Raw genomic sequence first — 6202 nt, 5'->3', positions numbered from 1 at the left:
TCCACTTCCGGTCAAAATCTTCAAAAATTTAACTTTTGCCATTTCAAGTCTAAATCAGCTACAGACCTCAAATTCACAGTCCGGATATGCTCCTAAGTCCAAAATACCCAACGGAGCTAACGGAACAGACGAAACTCCATTCCGGAGTCATATTCATATATTTTCGACTACGGTCAAAATCCTAAGACTTAAGCTTCCGTTTTAGGGACTAAGTGTCCCAAATCACTTCGGATCATCCGGTAACTGAATTCAACCACGTACGCAAGTCAATACACACAATATGAAGCTGTTCAATACCTTATGCCGCCAAACAGAGTTTAAATTCACAAAACAACTGGCCGGGTCGTTACAGATAAAAAATAACAAAAGAAAAAGCCAGCACGTATTCTCAACCGCCTTGAAAATGTTATTGCTCCCACTTTCTTCCCTAAGTCTTACTCTTCCTACTAGCGGTGGTAGGTGCCACATGTGGCACTTACATTGGTGGCAATACGGGTGCCACTTTAAGTGGCTTTCCTCAAAAGGCTAAAAGGTACAATGGGCATTCATTGGTAAACGGCAATGCTTTTCCTTATATCAATAAAGTTAATTTCTTCTCAATGCTTGAGCTATTTATATTTTGCCAATGATAATCTTTTCTTTTTGTATATGAAGAAAAAAAGTTCTAGGGATGAAAAACAACAAGAAAAGCCTTCATCTATTCTCAGTCGCACTGAGAATGCTATTACTCCGCGTGCTTCCCTAAATCCCACTCCTCCTACTAGTGGAGCAGTGGTAGGTACCGCAAGTGTCACTCACATTAGTAGCAATGCGAGGGCCACTTTATGTGGCATTCCTCGAAATGTTACAGTCGCTCCTAGTCTCTTGCAGAAGTGTTCATATAACATGTTCGGTGGAGGAAGCAGTATTTTGCAGCCAAGCAATATTCAGCTACTAAATGTGTCGCATCCTCTTAACTTTCCTTAGAATAGAGAGTACTTAGTGCGTAGTGGAAAAGACATTCATTCACCTAAATCCTTCGTTGGGTATAAGCGCTCCCAACTAAGCCACAATAGAGAAGGTGCATATAATGAATCTGTTGATGTTCAACCACTAAAAGAGGTTGTCAAGGAAAAAGCAAAAAAACAAGTTGCATCGCAAGGAAAAGAGGAGGCTGTCGCAGATTCAAGTCCAACCAGACGCAATGACGTGAACGTTCCTGATTTGAAATTGGTAGACAATGGGAAGAAGTACTGTATGCCAGATATCAACTTCCGCCCACCAGAGGATGATTGATCAAAACATGATAGAACGAGTGTTTTGTATTTTTGTAAACAATAAACATTAAGTATTTGGTGTTAATGGTGATTGCAATAAGTACTCTTAATTTTTTTAATTAGGCAACATATTGCGAGAGTTTCAATTTTTTGTACCTATGATTAGGGCAAGGGGACAAACATTAATGGTGATTGCAATAAGTCCTCTTGATTTTTTTAATTAGGCAATACATTGCGAGAGTTTTAATTTTTTGTACATTTTTATTTTATGCATATTTTGTGTGTTTCATTTCTCTATTCTTATTTTTTCTGTTATAGTAGTCTTTTTTATTTCTATCTTTTTGTTTCAGTTTTTCGTTAGTTTATAAATTTATATGAAAATAATTACAATAGATACAAAAAAATCAATATTTATTAGACAATGTTTACAGTGCAAAGCTTGTGTAAAGCATGTGCAAAGCACATGGCAAGAGTACAGAAGATTAGATGATAGTTTTTGAAAGGGTTAAAGTTTAGAATTCGTTAGTAGGACTTAACTCTAAAATACTTTATTTCAAACCATAGAGGTGTTCAATACTAAGTTTAAATATTTTCCTCTATTATATGATCTTCTCTTTCTTTGAATATAAAGAACAAAAGTGGTAATGATCAAAAACAACAAAAGAAAAAGCCATCACCTATTATCAACCGCCTTGAAAATGTTATTGCTCCCACTTGCTTCCCGGGTCCTACTCTTCCTACTAGTGAAATAGTGGTAGGTGCCACAAGTGGCACTCACATTGGTGGCAATACGGGTGCCACTTTAGGTGGCTTTCCTCAAAATACTATAAGGTACAATGGGCATCCATTGGTAAACGACAATGCTTTTCCTTATATTAATAAAGTTACTTTCTTCCGAATGCTTGAGCTATTTATATTTTCCCATGATAATTTTTTTTTCTTTTGAATATGAAGAACAAAAGCAGTAGTGATGAAAAACAACAAGAAAAGCCTTCACCTATTCTCAGTCTCACTGAGAATGCTATTTGTCACGACCCAGATTTTTTTCCGTATAATGTCGTGATGACATCTAGTTTTAGGGAATAGGTAAGCCTAGCACTAACTGAATTAGTGGTGACTCAAATATCTGGAATAAATATGAAGTAGAAATTTAATACAATTCCCAAAACCAGTAGTACAAGTTACAAGCTCTACAGAGTTTACTAGAAAATCTCTAATTACAACTATTCGAGAATAGAATCAAACAGTGCAAAGAAAATATCAGAAGGTGACTCTGAAACCTGCGAACGCGACATCAGGTATACCTTGAGTCTCCACAACAATGCTCGATCAACTAACAAGAATATCAATAACTCTGGGGTACCTAGATCTGCACAAAAATATGTGCAGAAGTGTAGTATGAGTACACCAAAGCGGTACCCAGTAAGTATCAAGCCTAACCTCAGTAGAGTAGTGACAAGGCAAGGTCATGACACCTACCAGACATATAAAGTTGTACAATATGTTACATGAAGCTGAGAAGGAAAGAGTATCAATGTAAGTCCAATAGTAGAAGAATTTCCAATACAAATCAACAATGAAAATAATGAGAACAAGGATGACATCGAGCAAACAATCAAACAATTGAGCAACCACACAGTCAGAGTACAAATAATATAAAAATGGCATGTCATCACCCTTTGTGATTTTACTCTCGTACTTACCATGAAATGATGAATAATTTAAACACGATTCAAGACAATTCCAATTAGATCATAGTAAAGCGTCAAATGAGTTATTAAGCCAATTTAGGATTTAAATAAGGTAAAATAGTGGAGAGGTTGTACAAACAGAATATCAATTAAGTTTAGTTTAGAAATATATGAGATCCAATATAATATTGTATTTATACAATTTAAGACATTCAATCAAATATTTAACGCGATAAATATGGAATTTATTAAAGTAAAACATAATAACAATTTTTCACATAAATTACACGACAATAAGATAATGAGGAAGTCGGGGTATCAATTAGACTAAAAATATAATCACCATTTAAATTAGTAGATCTTCGAATAAGATATGAGTTTTATTTTTGAAAGACACACAAGTGGAACAACTTGAAAATTCTTTCGTTTGTATCTACTAAATTTTCAGCAACTTAACATATCTCATAGAATGCATGACTCACACAAGAAGTCCATATTATTCCATCTTTAATATATTGATGGTTAATTAATTATGCTCAAAATATAATGAAGTGATTTAAGAAACCACAATAACCGTCCTAGCATGGAATGCACCATGAGAAACACAATCGGAATTAACCTTAATATCACAATAATTTCATATTTGTTCATTTGTTGCGGCGTGCTATCCGTTCCCACAATATAGTCCTTCAATTAATTCCGTTGCGGCATGCAAGCCGATCCATCAATATAAACTTTAGATAAAATTCGTTGCGGTGTGCAACCCGATCCCACAATATAATCCTTCAAATAAATTTCGTTGCGGCGTGCAACCCGATCCAATAATATAATCTTTCAAATAAATTCCGTTGCGACGTGCAACCCGTTCCAACAATATAATCTGTAAAATAAATTCCATTGCGGCATGCAACCCGATCTAATAATATAAATCATATCTGTTGCGGAGTGCAATCCGATCCTCAAGCAACACCAATTAAGCAACCAATTTACAACCAACTACGGTATACCACAAAATCAAAAGGGATAACGAAGCTACACAAAGAAGTCACAACTAATAAAAAAAGACTACACGATAGCTCACGAAATCAAATAGCAAGTAAGTGACAATCCATAAGCCAAGGCACAATTTATGATCATCAATTGACAATTAAGGCATGTAGCAAGTAAAGCATGAATTCAACAAGTGATTACAATCAACAATTAGCATATAAGGGTGAACTTGACAACAAGGATGGAACTTGTGTTAACAATTTCAAGTAAAGCACGTATAAATAATTCTAACAACAAAAGATATAACCATGAAATGATATTTGCAATCAATTGTATAAAAGGAGCCTAACGGTCTAAACCGGTCAAATAGCACATATAGGTCGTGTACTGTGATGAACTAATATGTCATCTTTAATTTTAAATAATATTTCTGTATTCTAAAACCTCAAATAGCACCATTTAGCTTTCCTCAACTTGTGTGCGCTGTCCGTAAATTTTTCCGGAAAGCTTTTATGTGAAAAAATTGATAAAAATATAAAATAGAGCTTTAAAACTCACTTAAGTTGACTTCGGTCAATATTTTGAGCAGACGGATCTGGATCAGTATTTTGACAGTTCCTATAGGTCCGTATCATGATTTGGGACTTGGGCGAAGGCCCGGAATCGAATTCAGAGGTACCTAGCTCGAGTTATTGCTTGTTGTTGAAATTTTGAAGTTTAAAGGTTTAATGACTTAAGAGATTTGACTAATGTTTGACTTTGTTGATACCGGGTCCGTATTCTGGTTCCGAAACCCGTAATAGGTCCATTACTATATTTATGACCTGACTGTCAAATTTGGTGAAAAGGGAGTTAGTTTGACGTGATTCGGACGTCCGGTTGTTAAAATAGAAGTTCTAAAGTTTTATTAAAAATTTTATTTGATTTGGTGTCCGATACGGAGTTCTAGGCATTACATTGGTGTTTTGATCGCGCGAGTGAGTTCGTATGAGGTTTTTGGACTTGTGTGCATATTTGGTTTAGATCCCCGAGGCCTCGGGTGAGTTTCGGATAGCGTACGGACCTTAGTTCTTTGAAAAATCTGGTTTTTGGGACTTCTGCTGGTTTCTGGTGTCATGTGCTTCACGAACGCGAAGCCTTTCTCGCGAACGCGAAGAGGAATTTGGGGCAGGGGAATTTTCTTCATCGCGAACGCGGAGCAATGGGGGCCTTACCCTTCGCGAACGCGACCAGCTTCCCGCGAACGCGTAGGCTTGTGATCTGGGGAGGGGGAATCATTGTTTCTTCTACACGAACGCGAGTATTGGCTCGCGAACGCGAAGGCCAGGGGAAAGCGGCCTTCGCGAATGCGTGGGAGGACTCGCGAACACGTGGGAGGACTCGCGAACGCGAAGGCCACTTGGGCTGTTGCACATCGCGAAGAAGACAGGCCCTTCACGAATGCGAAAAAAGCCTAACGCCAGTGATTAAAACAGACCAAAAACGGAATTTTCCCCATTTTTCACAAACCCTCCATTAGAGCTCGGCCTAGGTGCGATTTCAAAGGAGTTTTTCATGATTTCGAACTGGGTAAGTGTTCTTTATCATATAGTGATTATATTTCATAAATCCATGTCTATATTCATCATGTATTTCAGATTTAGATGGAAGAAAATTGATATATTTGTAAAACTTTCCAAAAATAAAATTTATGATTTGAAGGTTAATCCGATGTCGGAATTATAATTTTTGTATGGTTGAACTCATATCGGAACGAGTGTTCGGATTTCGTGAGTTTTTTCGGAATTCGAGACGTGGGTCCCACTGTCGATTTTTAAAATAAATTTCGGATTTTAATCCGAAAAATTAGTAAATTCATATGGAATTAATTCCTACTATTCGTGTTGAGTATATTGAATTGTTTGTGACTAGATTTGAAGCATTCGGACACCAATTCGCGAGGCAAAGTTTTATTGGAATTTTGAGTTGGTTGCAAATCGAGGTAAGTGTCGTGGTTAACCTTGACTTGAGGGAGTAGAACTTATTTGTCTATTTTCTACGTGATTTAATGTGCGAGTACAACAAATATGTGAGGTGACGATTACTTATGCGTTGTGGTTGAGTCAAAGCATGCGGGTAAAATTTGTTTATTGTGAATAATTATCTATTTAATTAATATATTATTGTTTATTTGATCAGTTTTCATGAGATTATTATTAGTTTAATTATTGTTGAATATTTTGAAAGGTGAGGTCGGTATTCTGGTATTGAATTGCTTGATAAGTA

The 6202-nt window shown here is 36.3% G+C and overlaps 1 long non-coding RNA gene across 1 annotated transcript; it reads right to left on the bottom strand.

Annotated features, from left to right (window-relative positions):
* Window positions 1–673: 673 nt before the first annotated feature.
* Window positions 674–1634, bottom strand: LOC142171451 (uncharacterized). Its single transcript, XR_012701012.1, has 2 exons — window positions 1514–1634; window positions 674–1412 (listed from the first exon to the last, which is right to left on the bottom strand). It is a non-coding gene; the product is annotated as an uncharacterized LOC142171451 (long non-coding RNA).
* Between the last annotated feature and the right edge of the window lie 4568 nt (window positions 1635–6202).

Source organism: Nicotiana tabacum, chromosome 17 (assembly GCF_000715075.1).
Source record: "Nicotiana tabacum cultivar K326 chromosome 17, ASM71507v2, whole genome shotgun sequence".
Lineage (NCBI taxonomy): Eukaryota > Viridiplantae > Streptophyta > Magnoliopsida > Solanales > Solanaceae > Nicotiana > Nicotiana tabacum.
The sequence above is the reverse complement of the archived record's forward strand: the minus strand, read 5'-3'. Positions and strand labels throughout refer to the sequence as shown.